The sequence below is a fragment of the Pelobates fuscus genome, chromosome 3, assembly GCF_036172605.1.
Source record: "Pelobates fuscus isolate aPelFus1 chromosome 3, aPelFus1.pri, whole genome shotgun sequence".
NCBI classification, from domain to species: Eukaryota; Metazoa; Chordata; class Amphibia; order Anura; family Pelobatidae; genus Pelobates; species Pelobates fuscus.
In genome coordinates this window covers 104,043,775-104,060,998 of record NC_086319.1, presented here as the reverse complement: position 1 = coordinate 104,060,998, position 17,224 = coordinate 104,043,775, and the positions used below count along the sequence as shown (strand labels likewise).

Below are 17,224 nucleotides of genomic sequence, written 5' to 3'. Positions count from 1 at the left end.
CACAACACCCCATTTATATGTAGTTTTAATGGAAACAATAGGAAGATAAACAAAATTGTAAATAGATACTGGCACATCTTGAAAGATGATCCTGTCCTTAAAAACATTCTACCAGACAAACCTAAAATAATATATAGAGGGGCAAAGAATTTAAGAAACACGCTGGTAAAAAGTTGTAACAAGGACACAACACTAACCAATAAAACCTTTTTTAATATGAGCAATGGTTTCTATGGATGTGGGCAGTGCTTGGCATGCAGAAATACCAAAAGCAAAAAACGTCACATAATAGATGTGGAGCCCATTATAAACCAAAAGTTTCAAATAAAAGACCATTTAACCTGCCACTCAAAGGGGGTAATATACGTTTTAAAATGCCCGTGTAACCTTTTATACGTAGGCCGAACAATCCGCAATTTAAACACAAGAGTGGCAGAACATATAAGGAACATAAGAAATGGGATAGAGACACACAGTGTCTCGAATCATTTTAAAAAAGTCCACAACCTTAACCCTGAAGGGCTAATTTTTATGGCGATCAAAACAGTGAAGAAAGATTGGAGAGGTGGCGACTTTATTAAAAAAATTGGAAGGGAGGAGATGAAATTTATTTACAATTTTAACACTATGATGCCATATGGGTTAAATAATGATTTTGAATTATGTCATTTTATGAATTAACATGGTACATTTTAATCAATGATCTTTAAAGAAATGGGTTTTGAATTATCATTTGATTTCATCTATATATATTTTTAGGTTATATATTAATATTGCTTTTATTGATAAGGTCTCTTTAAATGTTTTCTTTTTTAAAATATATTTATGAGTATTATAACATACATGTATGTAAATGCAATAGTAGAAATATATAAGAACCGGAATGAAGTTATTCTTGAAAGATACACAAATTAGGGATAATAGTAACACTATAAAATAAGGTTTACCACTAAAGATTGGGTTATTTACATATATAGTAAATCTCATGCATTAATGCCTAGAAGGTAAAACTAAGGTGACCGTGATAACACTCGCTGGAACGCAAGTGCGTTCCACTGACCGCGAAACCGGAAGCGGAAACAGAACACAAGGTGCGTTTCACCAGAATGATGATTCAGGAAGCGAGGACGCACAGTGGAACGCACGTGCGTTCCACGAAACGAAAAACCGGAAATGAAAGACCGGAAACACAAACAATTAACAACCTGAAGCGGGCGATTTAAAAACAGGAGAAGAGAGGAAGAGACAGAACAACCAACTGAGGAAGCCTTTTAACAAGGCGAAACGCGTTTTGGACATTGGACATTTGACTATTTAGTCTATCCAGGTACTTATCTGGCACAGATTCATTTATTTATTTTAAACTCTTTGATTTTAAAGTAATAAAGCACTTTATTGGATTCACTACCCTGGACCTGGTGTATCTATTATTTTAAACCGGCAAACAAAGTGAAAGAAAGAACCCAAAGCACTGGAAAGAAGAACTACAGCACTTTAAAGGAAAACACCTCACACAGAAGGGGTTTGGACAACCTTGAATGGTCCAGAGGCATATACCACCGGAGTCATATGACGGTATGACTCCAGGCTTGTGAGTGACACCATTATATAATTTTAAAACAAAAATTTTACATGTACTGTGTTACACTATTTTGCTGCATTATCTTGTTTTTCAGAATATTTGCTGCATTGAGCTCCACCTTTTTATGTATGTATGTTAAAATTAATTTAGCATGTTATTTTTGGTTTGCGTCACAGGAGGTACACCTACATAAGGGTAGTACCTGCTGGAAACACAGCATTGTTTGACTTGTATTGATTTGAGCCACCTTGTTTTAAACTATTGGTTGTTAAATAAAAATGTGTCTATGTGTTTGCTACAAATTTAGGCAGCAAAAATGCATCTAATAGCTCAAAGTTGTTAAGTGTGCATGATAAGAATTCTGTAATAACCTGAAAAGTTTACAGTTCTATTAAAATGTTTTGCGCACCCCTGACCTATACTCAAATCTGTGAGCGATGGCAATACAATTTATTGTGGATTTTCACTTTTTTTTATGTCTGGAGCATATTTATACACTTGTGGTGTGTTTAGGGACTGCCACCAGGCAATGCGCACTGGAAATCCTATCAAAAATATTAAGCTAGTAGGAACTTACACGTTTCGTATTCATTGCCACTGGCTAAAGGTATAAATGTCTAAATAATGCAATGGTGGGATACTGAATAGATAAAACAGATTGAGAAAAAGAGATGAAAACCTAGAATTTTACTAGTAGAGTTATAATTGTTAAAACAAAAAAGCGCAAATAATACTTAAAATATAAAGAATAATGGCAAAACGATTAGCTGCTAAACACATAAAAGATTATTCCTAAAAAAAAAATAGTGAATTGAAAGTGTAAGCGCTTAGTAGATCGGTTCCATAGTAAATTCTATGGGACCGATCTACTAAGCGCTTACACTTTCAATTCACTAGAATTTTACTAGATAACAGGAATGTTCATATCTGCTTGACTTTCTTTACTGCTTCAAACAATAACAGAATTCACACAGAAACACAATAACTAATAGAAAACAATATATGATTCAATAGCTGACTCCAAAAGCTACCTAATCTTTCTTTGTTGCTCAATTCATTTAAGAGGTCAAAGTGTTTATTCTCCCAAATATTTGCAAGATTTTCTCCATTGTCAACAGGTTCCTTCCTGCACTCATCGGCACAACGCCCATTTTGGTTCTAGAACAACCGAGAAATTGTGGAAGCCATCTTTACTGAAGGCACTGTAAATAGTGTCTCAGAAGGGATTATCGGCTGCCATTTTGATTTTTCAAACAGTATTTTGTATTTTGTGGAGGACTGGCTTTCAGTTGGTGAATCCCATTTCAAAATTGGTTTTCTGTATTATTCTGGATCTGACTTTTCCATACTCTACTGGATTAGGTTTTCTGCAGATAGTATATATAATAATTTTTTTTTATTTTGAGCATTATTTAGCCTGTTATTAACTAAATTTGCCTGCATTCACAACATTACTGATGGAAACTGGTGGGTAAAACCCATATACCTTATATACTCGAGTATAAGCCGAGTTTTTCAGCACTTCTTTTGTGCTGAAAACCCCCAACTCGGCTTAAACTCGAGTCACTGTCTGTATTATGGCAATTTACATTGCCATAATACAGACTGGGGGCTGGCAGCGAGCGCTTACCTCTCCTGCAGCTCCTGTCAGCTCCCTTTTCCTCCGCGGCGGTCCTTTCAGCACCTCTGTCAGCTCCCAGTGTAAGTCTCGCGAGAGCCGCGGGGTCATAGTGCGGCTCTCGCGAGACTTACACTGTGAGCTGACAGAAGAGCTGCACGGACCGGCGCGGAGGAGAAGGGAGCTGACAGGAGCTGCAGGAGAGGTAAGTAAACTCTCAGCCAGCCCTCCTCCCCCCACTGAACTACCAATGCCACTGGACCACCAGGGAAGGAGAGCCCCCTCCCTGCCATGTATCAAGCAGGGAGATGGTACGAAAAAAAAATTATAATAAAATAAAATAAAAATAATAATAATAAATAATAATAATAATATAGTAACAAAAACAATTTAAAATAATATATTTTTTTTAAAAAAATAATAAAAATGCCCACCCCCCCACCAAGGCTCTGCATCACACACACACACTGCACTCATACACACACACTGCATTCATACACACACACTGCACTCATACACACACACTGCATTCATACACACACACTGCACTCATACACACACACTGCACTCCCATACACACACACTGCATTCATACACACACACACACTGCATTCATACACACACTGCATTCATACACACACACTGCATTCATATACACACTGCACTCATACACACACACACTGCATTCATACACACACTGCACTCATACACACACACACACACTGCATTTATACACACACTGCATTCATACACACACTGCATTCATACACACACACTGCACTCATATACACACTGCACTCATACACACACACACTGCACTCATACACACACACACACTGCATTCATACACACGTACACTGCACTCATACACACACTGCATTCATACACACACTGCATTCATACACACAATGCATTCATACACACAATGCATTCATACACACACTGCACTCATACACACACACTGCACTCATACACACACACTACACTGCACACTCATACACACACTGCACACTCATACACACACTGCACACTCATACACACACACTGCATTCATACACACACACTGTACTCATACACACACACTGTAAATAAATATTCAATTAATATAATTTTTTTTAGGATCTAATTTTATTTAGAAATTTACCAGTAGCTGCTGCATTTCCCACCCTAGTCTTATACTCGAGTCAATACGTTTTCCCAGTTTTTTGGGGTAAAATTAGGGGCCTCGGCTTATATTCGGGTCGGCTTACACTCGAGAATATACGGTAATTCATATATTCAGTTTCATTTCAAGTTATTATTGATATTTTATTCTGGGTGAGCACTAGTTACTGTTTTCTGTCTTTGTTTATAGGGATTATTACTATTATCCTGATGTTAACTTACAGTGGAGGAATCTCAGTTTCTTAAAGGGACACTATAGTCACCTGAACAACTTTGGCTTAATGAAGCAGTTTTGGTGTATAGAACATGCCACTGCAGCCTCACTGCTCAATCCTCTGCCATAGGAGTTAAATCCCTTTGTTTATGAACCCTAGTCACACCTCCCTGCATGTGACTTGCACAGCCTTCCATAAACACTTCCTGTAAAGAGAGCCCTATTTAGGCTTTCTTTATTGCAAGTTCTGTTTAATTAAGATTTTCTTATCCCCTGCTATGTTAATAGCTTGCTAAGTTGCTAGACCCTGCAAGAGCCTCCTGTATGTGATTAATTTTAGAGATTGAGATACAATTATTTAAGGTAAATTACATCTGTTTGAAAGTGAAACCAGTTTTTTTCCCCATGCAGGCTCTGTCAATCATAGCCAGGGGAGGAGTGGCTAGGGCTGCATAAACAGAAACAAAGTGATTTAACTCCTAAATGACAGTGAATTGAGCAGTGAAATTGCAGGGGAATGATCTATACACTAAAACTGCTTTATTTAGCTAAAGTAATTTAGGTGACTATAGTGTTCCTTTAACAATGATTTCCAGAGCATGATTGATGCCGCAGATGCCGCAAAAGTTGTGAAAGTCCTAGCCAAGTTGTTTCAATACATTCAACAGGAGTGGACCAGCACCAGGTGACCTCTTACATTCAGGAAGATGGGTCGGACGACTTAACTCCCTTAAACTATTCTTGGAAAGAAACTTGAAAACAAACAAAACTCAATTGGAAGGGAGCAAGCCAGAAACCAAGTAAAGACAAGGACAAGGCTTTAAACAGAGCGAGTTGCATTTGGCCCCGGAGTTAACAAGACAAGAAGGATCAAGATCAGTATCTTCCACCAGCACTAGCCCTAACAATAGTGGATGAATGGAAGATTCATTAGACCGCATCTGGTGGAGAATGATTGGAAAGATCTGATTATGTTGATGAAGAATCTAAATATAAAAAGGAATCCTTGGTGGGTGAGCCCCTCTATAATGATGTCTCTGGGAAACCTTCTGTTAATAATTCTGATAATTCTGTGGACGCAGAACTTATTCTAAAATTGGTGGTGAACAGGATGTTTGTCCCTCCCAACATTTGTCATCCATGCTCAGCGGAGTGGACCTGCTCCGAATATGTTGCCCGGTTCCTCTACCTATGATAAGGAGATGCGCAATTACCTAAGAGAAGAGTGCCGAGACGTACCTTGCCAGATAAAATAGCACATGGTGAAACTCTTTTCTCTTCTAAGATTTTATTGATTTGATTTTGCATGTTCTGGTTTAACAGAAGAAAATGGATTTCACTTTTGCAGAAATGCCTTTTGAATAGTATACTGCTATTTTGTTTCTATCTGAATGCTGCAATTTTGGAAGCAGTAATGAAAGGAAAGTAAACATGTTTCCTTTTATTTTTCAATTATGGGGTATATTTTCACCTAAACTAGAATAATCTGCAATTGTACTTGACTGTTGATTTAATTTTGCATGGCATGTTGGCTAAGGACACTAGACTTTCCTTATACCTGAGGAAGCTTTTACAAAAATACATAAGCTAGGTCAGAAATGCGTTTAAAGGAACACTATAGCGTTGGGAATACAAACATGTTCATATTCCCAACACCATAGTGTTCCTCTACCTGTTTAGGTGTTCACATTCCTTGCAGTGGTTTAAAAGGTAAGTGTGGCGAAACCGAACTCGCCACGTGTCCTTGGAGGGGGCTGCTTGCCCGCCTCTTTCCTTTGGACTATGGACCAGACCTTATGTGAATGTGTTAACCCAGATAGTTATGCCATGGAGCCCATTCGTGTAGTTAAAGACTTCGGCTCCGTGGCGAGTGAACTGTGTGAGTAGGATCTGCGCGCTATTCGGTAGTTTTGTGCGCGCAGATCCCAGCTATCTGGAGATATGTGAAATGTCTGTGTGTTATGGATAAAAAGTAACTTTCTGTATTTTAAAGTATTTTATGTCTTTTACTGTCTTTTTGTCTGCCATGTGGGTAATGGAGTTTTGCCTCAGTCCTTGGAGATAATTAGATTCCTTCCTCAATTATCTCCAGGCCAGAGGGGAGGGATTGTGAGGCATTGTGGGAGGTAACCGGTCTGAGCTGGAAAGTCATGCTGACAGGGGTTTTAAAAGATACTATTACTAACTTTTGAACCCCTGGTCTGATTCATGCCATGTTTTAATATGTTGTTCCCCTGAATGGATTGATTGTGGATATGTATTTTTATGTGAATGTGATGTATGGTTTTAGAGTTATGAAAGTTGGGTAGAAAGTATGTTTTAACTGTATGTGTAATTGGGTTAAGTGTTAATCTAAGGGGAGGAAATGTGTGGGAGGTAACATCTATGCTATTGGATATTTTACACCTCCCCTGTGGGCAGGCTTAAATGTGTAAGATGGAAATAAAAGCCAGGCTGGATGTGCCAGTCCAAAGTTCCTGTTTTACCCTCAAAGTGAAGTGTCGTCTCATTATTGGGGGAAGGATTTATTGCATGCTGTTCCAGTTGACTGCTAGGAGTGTAAGCCTATTCGTATGGTTCCTATTCAACGGTCTACAGCATTCATATGCTAGAGAGGATTCCTATGCTTCTCTGATTCGGTGATTGTGGTGTCTGCCAGAGTGCTTGGAGTCCTCAGGAAGCACTAGGAGCATCCATTAACGGAGGTACCAAGTCGGGGTGCCAGGCGATCCGTTACAGTAAGTTTTAATTACCTTACATCCTGTGGACCACTGATCTCCTCTCAGCCACACTGAACCAATCAAATGATCTCGATTAGACCCACTTGAGCTATAACCGTGTAACTTGAGTATATCTGTAGAAGTACCTAGCAGTTGTCCTCCTGGGAAGATGGCAAGATTTTCAGTTGCAGGGTTAAAATGACAGGGACATGGAACCAGACCCTTTCACGGAGATGATTTCCATAAACCATCTCTAGACATATATGTGGGTACTTTCTTAGGTAAGTTCCACAAAACAAATGTCATTCATTGGAATTCTGATTAAATATTAATGCATATAAAAACATACTTCAAGAAACTTATGTAAGAATCATTGCCTTAATTTTAGAGCAGTATATGTCTGAATGCTCTATAACTGATTAGGCAATAATATTCAAGCCCTTGGGAAATCATCTGCAAAGAAAAATAACATTTCTGTAAAACTCATGTTTTTTATTTAGAATTCACAGCACATAACAGGTGCCAAATACATATTTGGCATCAGTACTGCCGGATTTATGGCAATATAATAAGTTCCAGAAATGTCTTAATAACTAATTTTGACTAATGTTTTAATATTAATGTTTTACCGGGTGCATTTCCCTGACGTTCCAAAGGTAGAGTTCTCATGATGACTTATCAGTCGTAAGGGGATCTACCTTTTAGTCATCACTGTTCTTTTGTGTTGTGCAGATGTGTACATCTTTAATAAGATTTCATACAATTAAGCAAGAGGCAGCAGAATTAAAGCTACAGTCCCACATGCAATATTTAGATTTTAGAGATCAGATGAAATATTTGGCTGGTAGAAATGTTAACAATAAACAATAAAGACTATTATTTTACTTTACAGTGGTGCCCGCTTCATGGTTACAATGCCAACTCTGCTAGACGCACTAACATACACATAACTGGTAGCGTTTTAGACTTGGTTGCAATCTAATAACACAGATGCAACAGCTTGAAGAATTACAGCATACATAAACAGAATTGGCAGCTACTAATTAAATAATTATAAAAGCACATAACATGTAATATCCCCACTAGAAACCTAATAAGGACCAATCTGTCAGTTGGACAAATCTGAAACAAAGGGTTATATAAAACATATAGGATTATAAATTTTCAATAATATTGAGCAACTCATTTGGGGTAAGAATCTAGAATAATCAAAAAGCTATTTGGTATGCTGTAATACGCCAAGCTAAATTAAATTATATTAAAAAAAAGAAGACTGTACAATAAATGTGAGTGTTGTAAATTAATTGTTATTCTGGTTACTAATTAAAGAAAGATTGATTTGGCTTTGGGTGTAATTGATTATGTGTGCATGCCAAGTTCTGAAAGAACAAGATTCAGTTTAAAGGTGATGTCCAACTTAATACAAAAATAAATCATTGCATGTATGCTGGTAAAGAAAAAAGTAGAATAAACAAATAAATTCAATTTTAGTTTTGTTCATTTCTTAGCTTTCCTAAATTGTACTTGTTATACCAAACATGAATTGGGTTAATTTATCTATTGCGCTAGCTGAACGGTTATTTACGAATAAATTAAAAGCTGTTTCCGATTTTATCTAATCTATTTTGTTTACAGGGGTGAGCCTGTCCATTTCTGGTATATGGAGTGAACGGACGAGAAAGCGATCTTCAGGTTGAGTGAGTACATTCGTATATTTTACAAATGTGTTGGTGATCTCATCAGAATAATGTTTAGACTAAATCTATACCTACCTGAAAGTGAATTTGATATCCACTCGATATGTGGAAATTTGATCACATAATACGATATCTAAAGAGTTGTTGCAAACTTTGGTATTAAGTCATTATGACAAAATGTTGGCCAAATCTCTAGAAGCTGCATACAATTGTTTCATGAGTTATATAGAATGCGACGGCAGATAAGAGCCATTTGGCCAATCTAGTCTGCCCAATTTTCTAAATGATCAACCATGACCTTTTTTCTTAAAAGATGAGACAATATCCTTTAATTCAGTGTTTCCCAACCCAGTCCTCAAGGCACACCTACCAGTCCAGGATTTAAAGATTACCCAGTTTTGTCTAAGGTGTTTTTTCTTTTTTTTTCTAAAAACACCTTAGACAAAACTGGGTAATCCTTAAATCCTGGACTGGTAGGTGTGCCTTGAGGACTGGGTTGGGAAACACTGCTTTAATTTCTCTACTTTTGTGAGCAGGATCACATCCTACTTCTTTGTTAGAGTCTTGTTGAATTGTTATTGCTACATGTAATGTCACACCCCACCTGTGTATAAGATTGCCATATTGTTTACCAGCACATATAATTTCACTACATTGTCAGGCATCACGTTACAAAGTAATGCAAGATTGTACGTAGAATGTTACCAGAAATCAATGAATTTAATTATAATAGGATTAATTTACATTTTTCAGGCAGCACATTAATACTACTTACTACAAAGCATTATTTTCTGAGTGTTCTACAGAAGCATGGTGAAATCACATGTGATAGATAAAACATGATTGGGTATATTTATTAAAGAAATACTCCAAGTAACACCCCCCTGCTTTTCAGTAAGCAGAATAAACCATACCTTGCTAAGATAATCCGACCCTAAGTACTAATTTTATATTTGGGAAACGTTATTAGCTGTTATGAAAGGGTTACTGCAACCACCATTACCACTTCTGATTTTAGAAGTGGTCATGGTGGTAGAAGTATGTATGTGCAGCAATGCTGCATAAAATGCTGCACGCACTAAGATATTTGCACTTTTGTGCTAGGGGCCAGTTACTCCCCTGTCACATGTGACTTAGGCAGTCCAGAACACTGTTCACTTCTCTGTAATGTCAATGCTGTGCAAAAAACATGCACTGCACACTGATGTAAGTAGATACTTTACTTGAAGGCAGTGCAGGATGGAGCAAAACTTCCCTCCAGCCAGCCAGTCTCTTGTCCACCCCTCTGTACAGCCCTTTACCCTCCTCAGTGACTTGGTGGAGGACATGCATGCGCTGTGTCACATTTGTGCTCCAATAATGCTTCTCTATGAAGCATGTGATTGGACCATGAGCGCAAAGATGACGATGCAATGAGACATCAGAGAAGGCAGGGGCAGGATCGTTGAGGATTGTGCCTGGCGCTGGATTCCTGATAGCTTTTCATTTTCTTTTGCAGAAATTTAATGAAGGGGTGTGGGGGGGGGGGGGGGGTAAGAGCAAGGTGCCCAATAAGGCATGTAGCCTTTAAATTAAGTGTTTTATAAATAAAATAAAGTAGTTGTAGTAACCCGGTAACTTCCTGTCTTCAACAGCAGTTTAGCTGTTAATTCACAGTACACTGTTTAGTAAATAATTCAGTTCAAAAAATCTTTTTGTTTTTATGCATTTGATTGCACACATTGTGAAATAGCATTGTGTTCTCAAAAGACATCAACTTCCACATAAGCGTTTATTATATTTTATGTATATTGTCCTCTCTAATAAACTGGATACCAATACAAAACATTCATTTTCCTAATTATCTAATGCAATCAAGCAAATATTATATTGAATCACTATGATATGTCAAGGATTGCACATTATAACTGCATAATCATCTAGATTTTGATACCATAGCAACTAAAAATATATAGAGGCCCAATTTACAATAACCGCTACATTACAATATTCTATTAACTAATTAGATGAAAACTGTGAATATCTAGATTTACTAAAAATATTGGAATATGAACTATATGGGGCTCACTGTAACCTGCAACACATGAACTTAAATACTATCCTATATTATAAATACTATCATATATAATATATATATATATTTATTCATTTATAAAATATTTTACCAGGATGGATACATTTAGATTTCTCTTTTCAATTGTGTCCTGGGTCCACAAAACATTGTATTGTTACATTAGGATACAATATTACAAAAAATACAATATACAAAAAAAAAAAAATTATATATATATATATATATATATATATATATATATCTGTAAGAAAAAATCAGCACTCCCAGGATTTGTAAAAAAATAAATTTGGTCTTTATTCCAGCAATCGACGTTTCAGTTCCACTGAGGAACTTTCATCAGGACAGAATACAGATACACATACAAACAATCTGGTTTAAATAAGACTAGCAATCATGTTAACTCACGGTTCAGATGTGTTAGGGATCAATCAACCTATCCGCCGAGCGTCCGGGCGGGTGCAGGATGCTTCCGTGTTCCTAATCGCGCGCTCAGCTTACTTCCTGGTTCCCCGCGTCCTCCATTGCTATGGAGACGTCGGGCGCATGCGCGTTTACTCCTGGACTCATTTCTACATCAGCCCTTCGCTCGGCGGTAGGATTTAAACGAAATCACGTTAGAAACATCACGAAAAACTGCTACCTCCATATAAAGAGAAGCAATGTAAATAGAACAAATAACTAATAATTAAAAAAATGAAAAATATGTGATAGACTATTAGTAGTCATACAATATAAATAAATTCTTGCAATGTAAAGACATCACTTTGACCTTAGTGAAACTCAAGTGTTGTAAAATACTTAGGTATTCTCAGCAATAAATATAATCAAAGGAAAGTGATCTACTACCACTAATGGGGGAGTCACTATATAATGTGTTGTAGTGTGTGACATTAGATGCATACTATATCCATCTAAGTGTGCTATGCTTTATAGTGTAGTCAATATACCAAAATGTAAAAAAATGTGAAAAGTGCTAATGCATCCTCAAATAAAGTGCTACTGCATACTCTTAAAAAGTGCTAAACTGTGTGCAAACTGACTATTCATTGTGTTCTCATATAACATTGCTAATTCCTCCTATGTGTAGGCTAAATCTATACGTTCGTGATGCCCACCCCATATAGAAAGGAGAGACTCGTTATGGATAGATTCTCCTCGACTGCCTTCTCTACATGCCCTTTGCCCAATCTTTGGGGAGCAAGAGTAGGTGAGAATCCCAATCTCTCCCACATATTAACCAGAGCCCACAGATTGCTATAGAGATGAATTTGATATAAACCATATAATGAAAATTAAAAAAAATAAATTGGGAAATAATCCAAAAAAATTAAGTTAAAAAAATATTTTCCTTCTAGCGGTAGCCTAGTTGTTCAACGTTTATTTTGTCATATAGTGACCCTAGTGAACTAGTGAACCTCACTATTCCTTAATCCAACCCGTTACTTTCCACATCGTGCCACTATTTTGGCCTCATTAGTAAGTAATCTATCATAAAAAGGGGATATAGGAAAGTTTCTCATTAAGGCCATTTGGAGCCATAGTCCCCAATTTCTGGATCCACCATGTCTCTTTCTGTAATAGTTGTTCCTGTCTGTTGCCACCTCGTCTTGAAATTGGAAGGTGGTCAATCGCGATGCACTTCAAAGAGGATAATGGATGATTTTTCTCCAAAAAGTGTCTAGCAACCGGTTTATCGGATTTCTTGTCCCTATAGGCCAATCTGATGCTGGACCTGTGCCCCCTTATTCTTTCGCATAAGGCAGTTTCCGTCTTCCCGACGTAATTTAATCCGCAGGGACATGATAATTTATAGATCACATGATCTGTACGGCAACCAATCCTATGTTGTATTTTGTACACCTGACCTGTATTAGGATGATTAAAACTTTTACATGCTATAAGATGTCCACAGGTTACACAACCTAGGCATCTTACACATCCATGGCTTGCCACATTTCGTGTTGTAGACGTATAACTTTTAATTGGGTCTGTATGGACCAGTAGATCCCTTAAATTCTTGTTATTTTTATAAGAGAACATTGGTCTATTATGTATGCTCTTTGGGAGGCTCCTATCATTTTCCATAATGTGCCAGTTCTTCACAACTGTCTGGCAAAATTTTGTTGTTGCTGTATTATAGGTCATTGGAAAAGGGATCCTATAGTTCTTCTCCTGTGGTTTCTTTTCCGTCTCTCCTCTCCGATCTCTCGCTTTCATTAGAGAGCTGTCCAACACCTTCTTAGGATAGCCTCTTTGTGAGAATTTGTTGTACATCTCCTGTAGTTGTTTCTCACACTGTAATCCTCTGGAGCTATTTCTTATGACTCTCAAAAACTGCGAGAGGGGCAAAGAATTCTTCACATGGTTGGGATGTGCACTCTCGTAGTGAAGTAAGGTGTTCCGATCTGTGGGTTTTGTATAAAGTTGATATTCTATATTTCCTTGATCATGAGATATTTCTAAATCCAGAAATTGAATAGTATGGTTACTGATATTTGAAGTCACTCTTATTGGGGTAGGAGATTCATTTAAATCTTCAATGAATTCCATTGCTTGTTGAGTGCTCCCTTTCCACAAAATTAAAATATCATCGATATATCGGAAATATTTAATTATTTTGTCATGATATTTGCTGAGAATATACTCCCTTTCGAACTGGTACATATAGGCATTGGCATACATGGGGGCCATAGCTGCCCCCATGGATGTCCCAGCCCTTTGCAAGTACCACTTCGTCTCAAATCTGAAGTAGTTGTTCTTTAATGCCAGTGATAACAACTCTAAGGTATACTCAACGGGTGGACCACAATAGTGTTTTGTCTCAGTTAATAGCTCCCTCATTGCCTCTATACCCCCTTCGTGGGGTATTACAGTATATAAACTGGAAACATCTAGGGTCATTAATGTCATTGTCCCTTCCACCTTTCCGATTTTTTTCAATTCCTCAATCAAACTGGCCGAGTCTTTGATGCAAGTGGGGATTCTAGTAACTGGTAATTTAAATAAAAAATCCAGATATTTAGCGATGGGTTCAAGTAGACCTCCCACTGCTGAGACTATCGGCCGTCCTGGGGGTTTCTCCAAATTCTTGTGGATCTTCGGGAGCGTGTAAATTATAGGAGTGCGGGGGCTATCCTTATGCAAAAATTGGAACAATTGTAAATCAATAAATCCCGATGTTAGTCCAAATGTTAAAACATCATCAATTCTCTTTATAATCTCCTTGGTTGGGTCACCTTGGAGAATTTGGTAGGTACTTTCATCTCCCAGTTGTTTATAGATTTCTGATGCGTAGTCTTCATAATTCTGTATGACTATGCCCCCACCCTTGTCCGCAGGGCGGATCGTTATGGTGGGATCTTCTGAAAGTCCTTGAATGATCTGTTTCTGTTTCCTCGAGACATTGGGATGTTGTATTTGATGCTTTGACATGATTCCTTCCGTCTCAGTTTTTACAGACATCAGGAAGGTCTTAATCGTCGGGTGGCAGATGGGGTGATCAAATTTGCTAGAGACTCTAAATCTGTGTTTCGGAAGCATCCTGCACCCGCCCGGACGCTCGGCGGATAGGTTGATTGATCCCTAACACATCTGAACCGTGAGTTAACATGATTGCTAGTCTTATTTAAACCAGATTGTTTGTATGTGTATCTGTATTCTGTCCTGATGAAAGTTCCTCAGTGGAACTGAAACGTCGATTGCTGGAATAAAGACCAAATTTCTTTTTTTACAAATCCTGGGAGTGCTGATTTTTTCTTACAGATATCTATTAGTGCAATCGAGCACCGGGTCTACAAATAAAAGTGAGTTGGAGTGCAAGTTTTTTTCCTTTTTTTATATATATATATATACACACACACACATATAAATTTAACACATAACAGGTGATAAATATATTCAACCATGACAGGTGCATTCTGTGCGGAGGTATATTGCCATAGATCTGAGGTTATTCCATAATCGCGGTGCTCTGTAGGAAAATGATGATCGAGCTACTTTATTTTTGTATTGTGGTATGCTAAATATCGTGCTCGTACTGGATCGGAGGTTTTAGGAGGTGGAAAAAGCTGGGGAGAACATTCTACTCAGGTAGGGTGGGAGCTTCCCAGAAAAGCTCTTATGCACAAGGCTGGAAAGATGAATAGTGCGTCGAGATTCTAGGGATAGCCAGTTTATCTTTTTTAACATGTCATAATGGTGGGTAAAGTAATTACATTCTAGTGCAAAGTGGCAGAACAAATTATATAACGTATTAAGTTTATTAAGGTGGGTTTGCGATGCAGGTGCATACACGATATCCCCATAATCAAAATACCGAGGCTCTGCCACGCCACGGACGACGGCCGCATCAAAACACTAGAGGCCATGACGGGGAACACCAATCACTCATTCATGCTACAATTCAGATATCGACAAATGAAAGGGTTCATACAGGTGACCACTCAAAACAATCACACCCTCAGACCTTTAACGGCGTTTGAAGAGATCTGCATGGACCCAGATCTGATGGTGAGGGGCCTCTCAGTGCTCTATGGCTTGATCATGCGGATGAAGAGAGTACCACCCCCAGGCTTCATGGGGAAATGGGAAACAGTTCTAGGCACCACATTCACACCCAACCAATGGGACACTTCACTGCGCACCATCCAGTGGGACGCAAGAAACAGCATACAAAATCCTAGCCCTCTGGTACCGCACCCCGCTTCACACACATATACGATCCCACGACGGACGACACATGCTGGAGATGCACAAGACACACGCGTACATACCTCCACATATGGTGGGACTGCCCAATCATCCAACCATACTGGTCGGCCATCCACAAGATCATAAACAAATTTACAGACACCCCGCCACCCATGACCCCTGCAACATTTCTCATTCACCACACCACGACAAAGACATCAACCTACAAAAAATCCCTAACTATCCGAATACTTAACGTGGCCAAAAGCCTAATTCCTCTCTACTGGAAAAAGCAAAGCGCACCCCCCTAGTGACATGGTACCAACGCATGGAGGAGCTGAGAACACTAGAAGAGCTCTCCCTGCTGGCAGGGGGGAAGACTCAGACGTATATGACGATCTGGACACACTGGATTCTGACTACGGCTTGAGCAGACTTCCAGACCATGTTGAACTGACTGAGGACGATAGGCGAGACAAAGGACTAACAAGACTAGAGAACAGCAACAAAAAAACAAACAAAAAAACAAACAAAACAAAACTTTTCTTCCCCCTTTTCTCCCCCCCCCTCCTTCCTCACCCTCCCCCTCCCCCCGAAGGGACCCGCGGGCAGAGACGTGACACGGTAGAGGAGATAAGAGGTGGAAGGGATCTTAGGCGGATGGGCACCCCTAAAACGAGAACCAAGAGAGGGGTCCACTGTCAGACATAGGACAGGGGTAGGCAAAGCTAACACAGCACCCACGAAAGGACAAGAGTCAGCTGGCAGACACGGCCACGACAGAGTAAACAACCAATACTCGAACCAGAATAGCAGACGATAACACCACTGACAATGAAGACTTTAGGTCTGAACCTACAGGGCATGGACACCACCCTGACTTCCCCCACCCGGTAGGGAGCAACACGCTAATAACTTGGAAGCAAGATAAGACCCACCCCTGCCACAATGGGTGACCCAGAACGGCTATAGCAACTAAACAAATATGGGGAATGGCCTATCCGAACATATTCGTTATAGGACCTGCGAGTCCGACTGGGAAATGTTTCTTGTTTTTACTTGGTGACTTGCACGCCACCACTGTTGCTCTTTGAGCCTACTAGATTTCTAAGTATTAATTGAAACGTATTAATGCTAGACCTGCGCGTCCACATCGACGGTCTCTTATAAAAATTGGAAATACTGAATAAAGAGAAATTCACAAAAAAAAAATTGAATTTCTCTATAAGAGGATTTGTAAGATTTGGCAGGGCCTGATCTTTATTTGTGGTCTGAAAATGAGTGTAATTTGTTATCTTAGCAACCAGGGTGGAAGCACATGCAACAAATAATTAATAAAGGCATTTGCTACATCTAGGGGGTGTTGCAATGTTTGGTTGTCTATTTTGACAGTGGCGGGTTGGGAGTGGATTGTGGGGGTTTGTATGCTATTTATGATTTTCCAAAGGCTTCTTGGGTTTGATATG

At 38.7% G+C, this 17,224-nt stretch overlaps 1 protein-coding gene across 1 annotated transcript in view; it reads right to left on the bottom strand.

Moving 5' to 3' along the window:
- KCTD16 (potassium channel tetramerization domain containing 16) overlaps positions 1-17,224 on the bottom strand; it is a 315,484-nt gene that overhangs the window by 270,914 nt on the left and 27,346 nt on the right. The gene's annotated exons all lie outside the window — the stretch shown is intronic.